At 41.1% G+C, this 10,158-nt stretch overlaps 1 long non-coding RNA gene across 1 annotated transcript; it reads right to left on the bottom strand.

Moving 5' to 3' along the window:
* Nucleotides 1–1,581: 1,581 nt before the first annotated feature.
* LOC101751994 lies at nt 1,582–8,290 on the bottom strand. Its single transcript, XR_213081.3, has 4 exons — nt 7,746–8,290; nt 6,778–6,821; nt 5,151–5,302; nt 1,582–3,527 (listed from the first exon to the last, which is right to left on the bottom strand). It is a non-coding gene; the product is annotated as an uncharacterized LOC101751994 (long non-coding RNA).
* Nucleotides 8,291–10,158: the final 1,868 nt, after the last annotated feature.

Below are 10,158 nucleotides of genomic sequence, written 5' to 3'. Positions count from 1 at the left end.
GATGTCTCCAGTTTACGTATCAAGGTTCTCCAGATCACCTTACACTGTGTTATTACATCATTAAGGCAAACAACCACCACGAGGCTGAGAACGACACTCAGATCAATAGTGGGACCATTTCAAAATCTGACAAGGGATTAATGAGCAATCCAGATCTCTGCTTCACCCTTGGATCACGCCGGCTCTTTCTCACCTTTATGATGTGAGCCTACAGAATGCTCAAGATGATGACCTGACCCTGAAAACCCTCCAGATGTGGGTGAGCTCTGTTCCTGGGACAGCTGGCATTCACCCCGGAGCAGCCACTCAGTTCTCTCTTGTATTTCAAACATCCCTCACTGTGGCCAGGCTGTTGATTTGCTATTGCAGTTGAAAATTTTTGACAGGTGACTCATCCCTGCTCTAGCAATATGCTGTGTTTGATCATTGAGACCTAGAGGGCTTTTAGCAAGCAATTAGGAGGTGGATGTGAAAATAATTTGTACGTTTGTCTGTTTGTTGTTTGTCTCCAGCTCTCCTGTAATCACTTACCTCTCTGCCTTCCGCTGCGGGCAGGAGGGGCCCAAGAAATTCGGTTGTGATGGGAGAGGGCTGTTTGGGGCTGTTGGGAGCTGTCGTGCTGCTACTTGTCCACATCCCCAACGAAAAGCTCTCCACTAATAATTACCACATCGCTGCAAACAGACTGAGAAGAGACATGATGTAAAAATTAAATTACTTAAAACATTTTTTGGGCTAACACTTGGCTTTATATAAACTCAGAGACAATCCTATAAGGCACTCAGGGCAGATTATAGGTTTGGGCAAAGCTAGAAAATTGCTGCCATTATATTGTTATTATTAACACCTTGTAATTAGCCCTAAGGAATCCTGAAGTTCTCTCTCCTGATTTGGCTTTAATGAAGGAAAATTGCTACCTTTGCAAGTTGGATGGCGCCCGCTCTGATTAATCTTAAGTATATAGGACTATTATTTTGAAAATGTTTGTTGTCATGTGAATATTAGTATTGCATGTAAAGGGGGAGGGGATTGGGGTGGGCTCTTCTCTCTCTTGGCTGTGATGAATCACATGTTCACTTTAGTTACGGTCATTCCCTTCAAGATAGAGAATGGAAACCTTGAGAAGATATCCCGACCACAAGCTAATGAATTCAGGAGGATCCTGTGGCAAAGGCTGCCAGCTGCCCTACCGGCTGATTGCATTGGCTGATGGAGTAATTGTTGCATGGAGATAGTTTTATGATTGCTTTGAGAGTCTGAATGAGATCATGCATGAGTTAGCACACTAAGTGCAATAAAAATGATTTTATTTGCATGTCCCAGAGCCTTTCCTGATTCCTTTACTGCTTTCACAGGCAACGTCTTCCCAGTGAAATCAAGCCAACATTAATAAAACATCCCTTCCATACATCTCCACTCCTCTCCTCCCACATACTGTACGCTTTCATTACCATCTCTGGGAAAAAACTGACATTAAAGAAAATTCATCTGATCTTATCTGTAATTAATTTGTATTTTGATAATATAGAAGAAGAATTTTTGCATGTAATGACTTACCTGTTCATTATTTCTCTCCTTTGAACTCCTGTGACCGCTTAATAACTCATGCCAAAGCAGAACTGATTATGACATTTTCCCCACCCACCATGCAGGAAGGTTGAAGGTGTTGCCTCTCATACTTAGACAAATTGCTCCAAATAATGACTTTGTGCAAAATTAGTCATACATAATTGAGAAATTCTATAGATGAATAGGAAAGTAACTCGAGATGAAGTTATCATTTTAATGTTTTTTAAGCTAACGTGGGATTTGGTATACCGGTTCAGACCAGTAGTCCATCTATGGCGACCAACTGCATTTTATAGGAGTGGGATCAGAGCCCACTCCCACTGGAAGCAATGAAAGCTTTCAGTTGTCATCATGAAGAGTGCAGAATGCCCGGGGGTACACATGACATTGGGAAGCGTGGTGTGAAATGACATAAGCAATGTTGGTTGGGGCTCAGGAGGGCTCTGTCTTCTCTTGGGCTTGCTTTGGCAATCTGGCACTGATAGATGCAGGGAGCTGGTGGTAATTTCTGATGTGATTTGTATTCATTTAAAATGGTGACATGGTATTAAAAGTCAGATTGCCCTACCTAACATGTTAAGACACTGTAACAGTCAGAGATACATTCATAGGCTTAGAAATAATTTCTGAACCTACTGGACATATGAATTATGGTTTCAAACCCCTTTTTGCTATCATGAATTTTAGAAATTCCTGTCCTTCCTCATCCCTGGGAGAAATCCAACAATTTCTGTGCAACAAGGAAGTCTTTTATGAATGATGGAATCATAGAATCAGTAAGGCTGGAAGAGACCACTAGGATCACCTAGTCCAACCATCAACCCATCACTATCATGCCCACTAAATCACGTCCCTCAGTGTGACATATACCCTTTTCTTGAAAACCTCCAGCAACAGTGATTCCCCCATTTCCCTGGGCAGGGGATTTCATGGTATGATCACAGGTGATACAAGAGAAATCATATTAAAGAGAAATAAGAATCTGATACCCATTAGACTCTAATGAGTGCAAACAAAATGTATAAAATTGCATCAAACAGGCAACATACTTTCTTCTCTCCCCAGGGAAATACCAGCTTATAACATGAAAGCTTTACCTTTGTAACTGCCCATGCCTGAGCAGCAACACAAGTGTTCAGTGATCATGAAATTATGCAGTTCCTCTTTACAGAACAACAGGGAAAAGAAAGAAAGTGAAGTCAAAGTTTCAGAAATGTAAAAGTTTCAAATAAGAAGCAGAAAGTTTAGAAAGAGACCTGGGTCCCAGAGATGTGTTGGGATGAAGCTTGGGATGTGGGTTTCTGGTTCAACCCACCGTAAAGTTAACGTCTGATGGTGTTCAGGTTTCAGAAGCTTGGCTCTGGCCCCTCAGTCTTCCTCTGGAGGATTATCAGAATTGTACCTCAAGAGTACGACACTTGAAACACAAACATACCCACATGTTTTTCATTTCATGTATGACCTCATTCTCTCTTACGACTTCTTCCATCATAGTACAATATCTTAACAAATTATTTATTTTTGTTTAATTTGCACACAATTTCAGTACCAACGTTACTGCATTTCTCCCTTCTCCTTTACCCAGATTATTGAATACTGCCTCTCTATAGACCAATCTATCCTTTGTGTGCTGAAGCAAGAAAACTGGGACAGGGCAACACATTTAAATAATATACATATATTTTCATAATTAAAAATGGAAAAGTTGCTCATTCCAGGTGAGGAACCGTGATGGATGTAAATGCAGGCCAAATACAGGCTGCTTCTTCACTTCCCCACTGAAGCTGCTGGCTCTGCTTCTTTTTGCAGGGACAGGCAGTCACATTCTGACAGTGGAATGAATGATAAACACGATAAAGATAATGCTGATGGACAGTTGATTGACATGACCATATCCGATGCATGTTCAAGTTGAGAGGAGTGGTTTCAATTGCTTGGTGGGATATTAGCTCAGGCCCCTAATGGGAATGAAAAACATCAGAAGCAATTTATTGAACTACATGTGTTCATTGCAATGGATAACATTTAAAAGGGTGCTTGCTTGCTGCCCACAGTGCATTTTGTATTATTTAATTAGAATAATATAATGAAGACCAAACTACCATCCACCCACCTGCCAGTTCTAGCCCTAAAAGGTAGGATTGGCCTCAGCATTTTTTTTAAATGAATGCTTTGTGAAGTCCTGGCCTCTGTCAGGTATTACCACACACCTACTTAGAGTTATTTAACGGGTTGTAGATAGCAAATGGAATCAACATGCACCATAAATCAAAACAGAATAAAATAGGGGACCTATGAGCTTTTAATTCTTTGACTACATAGGATGCTTTTTAACACAAGATGAGGAAGCCATAGACAAGCTAAAGCCTACAGTTAAAGCCTTAAGAACAAACCAGTCCTTACGATATTCAGAATAGTGGTTGGCTTTGCTCAGTAATGGCCTGTACTACCCATAGGAAAGGCTAGTGTAGATAAAAGAGGGAATAGTATATGGGATCTGTAGAAGAGAAAACACATCTTAAGTGAAGTGTGTTCTCACCATATTATCACCTCTAATTCTCCCATAGCTGTCAGGGAAAGAACTGATTCATCTGGCTGAGTGGGTGAGCAGCCAGGATCAGCAAGGAATTAGAGATTCATTGCACTGCTGTTCAATTAGGCATGTTCTCTGAGAAAATGAGTGCTTATGATGCAATTTGTAGTACATGTTCTGCTTCCCTGAGCAGAAATGCTCTATTTCCACAAGTTGAGCTTGTAGGAGAGGCAACTCTGTGGTAGAGCAGCTTTTCAAAGAATCATGGAATCACAGAATCATTAAGATTGGAAAAGAACACTAAGATCATCAAGTCCAGTCATCAGCCTATTCCCACAACGCCCACTAGACTATGTCACTCAGTACAACATCTACCCTTTTCTTGAACAACATCAGGGACGATGACTCCACCACCCCACTGGGCAGTCTGTTCTAATACCTTGCCACCCTTTCTGAGAAGAATTTTTTCCTAACATCCAACCTGAATCTCCCCTGGTGCAATTTGAGGCCATTCCCTGCCAGCCTATTGCTGATGCCTGGAAAAGACACTGACCCCATCCCTCTACAACCTCCTTTATGGGTAGTTGTAGAGTTTTCATGTAGTTTTACTGCCACAGCAGGTGTTCAAAGCTCAGTGGGCATCCAGATTTCTCTACAGTCCCCACGCCGAAGAACTCAAACTCATCTCTGGGACTTGTTAAAGACACCTTCTTTATGGCAGCTCCATAAGTCCCTGTTTTGCAGTGAGCTAGAGTGAGCATCCTTGGGAACTGCAGAACACAGGGACTGACCTAGAACAGGTGTCCAATCTTTACTTTACTTTACTTGCCTGCAAACTTGCAGAGGATTTTCAGCATTCAGCAGGGCATGTGCATGTTGGGTCAGGGAGCCCAACAGGAGAAAAGATGTGACAAAGTGTTCTGTTAGAAAGGTGGAAATGTCCCGTTGTGCTACTCCACGACAGCTCTTGTAATCATGTGCTAAAATAAGTTCACTGGTGTCAATGACATATCTTCTTTCCTTTGAAATCAAAGGATGATAGTAATACCTTAAAATCTGTTGCAACAAGACCTCTGCAGACTGAAACTCAGTACATAGGCAACCAAGACAGTAGAGATGATTTTCCTAGCATGTAGGAATGAGCTTGATCTGGAAGAGTCACATCAGCATATGAAGGAATGAACTCTGGACGCTGCTATTCTGTGAAACAGGACAGGGAGAAAGATATTGAAGAAGTTAGGTAAATGCCTCACATATGGCAGGGGAAAGCACATGAGGCACATAAGGATGCAAATGGGTTATTCTGTGGTCTCTTTGTCATTCCTAAAGATCATAGAGTCATAGAAGGGACATTTAAGATTATCTGGTTCCAATCCCCCCGCTATAGGCAGGGACACCTCCACTAGACCAGGTTGCTCACAGACCCATCCAGCCTGGCCTTGAACGCCTCCAGGCAGGGGGCATCCATGACCTCTCTGGGCAGCCTGTGCCAGTGTCTCAATACCCAACTCTAGAATTAGATCCAGCTCCAGAATTATTTTTTAATTTGGTGTAGTTTTGGGGATCTGAAAGAAGAACGTCATGAATGGTAGCTCTTTTTCGGTATGTTCAGTTATGAAATTTAGTTAAAATTACCAAAGATAAGACACTAAAAGGCCAGCAGATACTACGTGGCCATTTGAAAACAGAAAAGACCTCTTAGGCATTTTGTAAATTTTGAAAGGCTATCTGTATAGCACAAAGAGCCTTTCTGTTCATTTCATCTTTCAACTGCTGCTGCTACTTGTTTGTTTCTGGTCATGGTACTGCCCATCCAGCCATTGCTCTGCAGAATGACAGGACCGTAGTTTCAGTGTCACGGTTTCAGCGAAACGAAACCAGCTTCAGCTGCTGAGCCCAAGAGCTCAGTGATGTAAGTTCCCGCAGCAATTAGCTCCTTCATCTCCTCTTCCAGCTTCATGAGTCAGCTGCACAGATCAAGAAGAAGTGGGGGAAAAAAAGAGTCCCACAAAAGACTTCTATAAAAATTCACAACAATTATTTTGCAATGACTAGAAGCTACCAGGGATGCTATAATTGTAACACTTGTGGGATGTATAATAGTGTGACCTTTTCTACACAGAGCATTTCACTATGATCGTGCTAAGCGCAGAGAAGAAACTGTGAACAAGGAACTGCTTAGACTTCTGAGACTTCTCCCTTTCAAACTTATTATTACCTCATCTATTTATATTAGGTGAGGAGAGATTTTGAGTGTGTTGAGCACACGTACTACTTAGTTCTTTGGCATAACTTTCTTTGTACAGCCTGTGCATCCTTTAATCCTGGCTGAGCTCAGTACCTATCACTCTGCCTATCTAGCTCCCTGCTGGAGGCATTGCTTCTTTACTATCCACTATGCACTTCACTGTGCACTGAAAACATACGAAGGGACCGCTTCCATCAGCATCAGGATTTGGAGGATAGCCATGATAATCTGTGCTCCAGTTCTTAGGTGATCAAACTTTGCAATTCCTCAGACTACAGCAGTTATTAAAAGCATATATATCAAACTGCAACCCAAAACATGCGCTCAATTGGAAATCTGAAGAAATATGGTTAATGTTTCCTGTAGCATAATTAGCTTTGAATTCTGTATTCCCTAGAATGGAAATTCTTCAAGGTATGTACATCACCTTCACTCCAGTCTCCAGAGGATCCAAGATGTTTCTGGTGCCAACTGAAAAAGAAGAACTATTAGCAGAGGTACACCAAAGACCACGGTTTTTCTGGTAGGCTGCATGAGGCAAAAGAACTACAGAAAGGAATTATCCTGAGCAAATTATTGGTGACTATTCATGACTATTTATTAGGAAAAGTTTTCTTGGTGTTTTTATTTTTTTCCCCCTGAAATATCCAGGATTTTTTTTTTTTAAACAAATTTGTGCATTGTATGATGATTGGGAACATATGCTCGCAGGAAATGTCATCCTGGATCAAACAGAAGTCCAGCAAGCCCAGGGGGTGGGATTTCAAAAGTGCCTAAGTGAGTTAAAACATAAATCCCAGAGAATTTCCACTGCACAAAATTTCATCCAAACCCTCATTAGTCAGAAGTTCAGATAAGCCTTGAAGAATGTAGGTTCATAGCTCTCTCAAAATTCTTAGTTATTTTTTTAATCGTTATTATTATACCTGGCTATTCTTGTTACTGATACAAATATCTAATACCTTTTTGAATCCTTCTAAGCTTCTGGCCTCAGGAAGACCTTGTGGCAATGGCTAATGGTGCATTCACTTTGTACACCAATGGTTCCATGCAGGATTTTACTTTCAGTGCCAGATGACTGGTCACACATGATGGACAAATGATGTCAAGAAATCCAAGGAAAAGGATACAACTGAGCAGCTTAAGCAAGAAAAAAGAATTACAGAGATGAATGGCAGAATTTCAACATGCCTAAATCCCCTCTGGAAGTATCTTCTCTCCCTTGAATATAAAGATGAGCCAACAGCAACTGGGCTCCTGATTTAAGAACCTAAATTTAGGTGAGATTAATTTGGCCTAAGAATCTTCAGAACCTCCAAGGTGCAGGAGTGGTGTTTTCTGCCTTCAGAAGAAAGAATAAATAAACAAGAAACAGCTCTCCAAAGCCACACAAACCTCATGGAGTTCTTCAAGAGATGTTAGAGGCACCTCAAATCCTGTATGTACACCTGGTTCCTGCAGTCCTTCAAGAGCTTCTCCAAGAAAACATTTTTCATGCACCATCTGTGTCGTGGTTTTATGTCTGCTATTGTCAGTAGCAGAATAACTCTATATTCTTCTCTAGAGAACAGAGATTTTATTTCCCTCTTACACACAGCACTGATACTTTTACTTTCTGAGACCAGAGCTGAAGCCGAGTGACACAGGGATTAGGATCAAAGGTTAAGCCCATTTCAGACTGAAGATAGAGATGCAAAAGGAACAAATGACTTTACCTAACGCTATTTAAATGGTTTCACATCAACCATTAAGCCGACTCTTCATTTAGCTGAAGAGCCTCTGTAGTTCAAATGAGACATAAAGTTGAGGTTTTTACCTGCTGGCGATTAAAAAAAAAAAAAACAGACCAAACCAAACGAAAACAAAAAAAAGATCAGGGAAATTATTGTTCTTCTTTCTGACCATTTAATTGTGCTTTGCCTTGCACAAGGCTTTTTTTTTTTGGCATTGAGAATGTTAGCCCTTGTGATTTAGACAACTGGCCTCAAGGTATGTAAACTAGTTTTTAACAGCAAAAGAAGAGAAAGCTGTAGAATACACAAATCCTCCATTCCACATTTTCCCTTATGTTACAAAACCAAAATAATTGTACATTTTTAATTTGAAGTTGTTTCTCCCCTCATCCTCTCCCCCTGCCCCTCCCCCCCTTCCGAAGGCCAAAGAGGAAAAGTAAAAACAAAAGTTATGGCTGAAAATAAGGGATGTGAAGCAATTTAGGCTGAAAACAGAAATAAACGGAATCACTGATTTGGGAACAATGGATCAAAGAGGTAAGTAAGTAACATAAAGAACTCCCATAAGCCTCAGAAACAGTGCAAATAACCTCTAAAATGAAACTGGAACATCTAAGTTGAAAGTTTCCTCTAGGGTTGGGGGGGGTTGCATTTGAAATCCAGTTGGCACGAGAAGAACCTTGCCTACAATGAGATGTTTGTTGAGGTCGGAGCCCTCAAATTTTGTGTTTAGAGAAAAAAATAGTAGAGAGGAGGATGGGAGACCTCAAGGAAAATGGCAATTTTTCCAATGTTTGAAGTATCTGACTTTTGGCAAGTTTCTTTCAAGTTGAACTGACACCGAAAACATGTTGAGATTTGACCACCATTAGCCCTAAAAAAGGATCCCTTTGGCTGGATATTAAAGCTTTGATATAGTATCTGATTGGAAAAGTGAGGGAGTTTCTCCTGGTCTGCCCTTCCTCAGCCCTGCACCCCCAGAAAGCTGAGGGCAAAGAGCTCTGTCCCCTTAATCCCTCCCTTTCTCATTCCACTTCAGTCTGGGGCTCCCATTACTATTACCACACTACAAGGGGTAACTGCTTAAGGTTGTTGTATTTGGCTTGGTATGAGTCAGAGCTATAGCCTAGGACTAATTTTCTTTGCAAGAAAGAAGTTTTTACTTTGAGCAGCCTTGCTGTTTTGACCAAAAAAAATTGCAGTTCTGTGCACTGTGTCATGAATCTTAAAACAATTCCCATCCTTCACTGATGTGAACTCCCCTGTTCCTTTTCATCTCTATTATGTTTTGGTATATAGAAACCCACAGCTTCCAAACAATGGAGAATTTCTCCCCACATACCTACCGGTTCTGTGAAGTGGTTATGTTAAATGTTGGTTGTTTGGGAAAACCTTCCCATTAACAGAGCGCTAGTAATCTATACATTTATCTATCAGTTTGTCTGTCTATCTATCCATCCATGTATCTATCCATCTGTGTATCCATCTGTCTCTTCAGAATGCTGAAATTATATTTAATTCCACTTTAGAGAACTCCTCTGGTTTGACACAAATATCAGAGCATTTTACATTCTGGCTTTGAGATTTCTTTAGATCCAGCTTTGCATGGTACTTCGCAGATCAAGGACCACATTCTGCTCCTACAGAATCTCTTGATGTTACTTGTAACCAGCATTCATCCACATAGGCAGGCATTACAAAGAGATTGCTTTACTTGTTGCCGGAATGCAGTCGCCTTTGGGGTGCAACATATCAGCTATTTAGCAACCTATGACCATGTTCCAGGAGCGGAAGTGAAGAAGGGCATACCAAATCCAAGTGAAACTGAGGAGGACCGTGGCAGACAGAATGTAAATTGCTTCAGATGAAACTGCCAACCCTCCTCTCCCAGGGCTGCAATTATTAATCTTGAGAAAAGTGTCATGGGGCTTCTAATGAACAGAAGTGCTCAAGCTTTGGTCTTCTGTCTTATTCAAGTAGATCCTCCTGCTGTACTATGCTTTTAATATCCAAAGATCATTGATCAGCCCTGAATTGCTCCCAGGATCAGTCCTCTTCAGAAGAACAATCCAAGC

This window comes from Gallus gallus, chromosome 13 (assembly GCF_016699485.2).
Source record: "Gallus gallus isolate bGalGal1 chromosome 13, bGalGal1.mat.broiler.GRCg7b, whole genome shotgun sequence".
Classification (NCBI taxonomy): domain Eukaryota; kingdom Metazoa; phylum Chordata; class Aves; order Galliformes; family Phasianidae; genus Gallus; species Gallus gallus.
The sequence above is the reverse complement of the archived record's forward strand: the minus strand, read 5'-3'. Positions and strand labels throughout refer to the sequence as shown.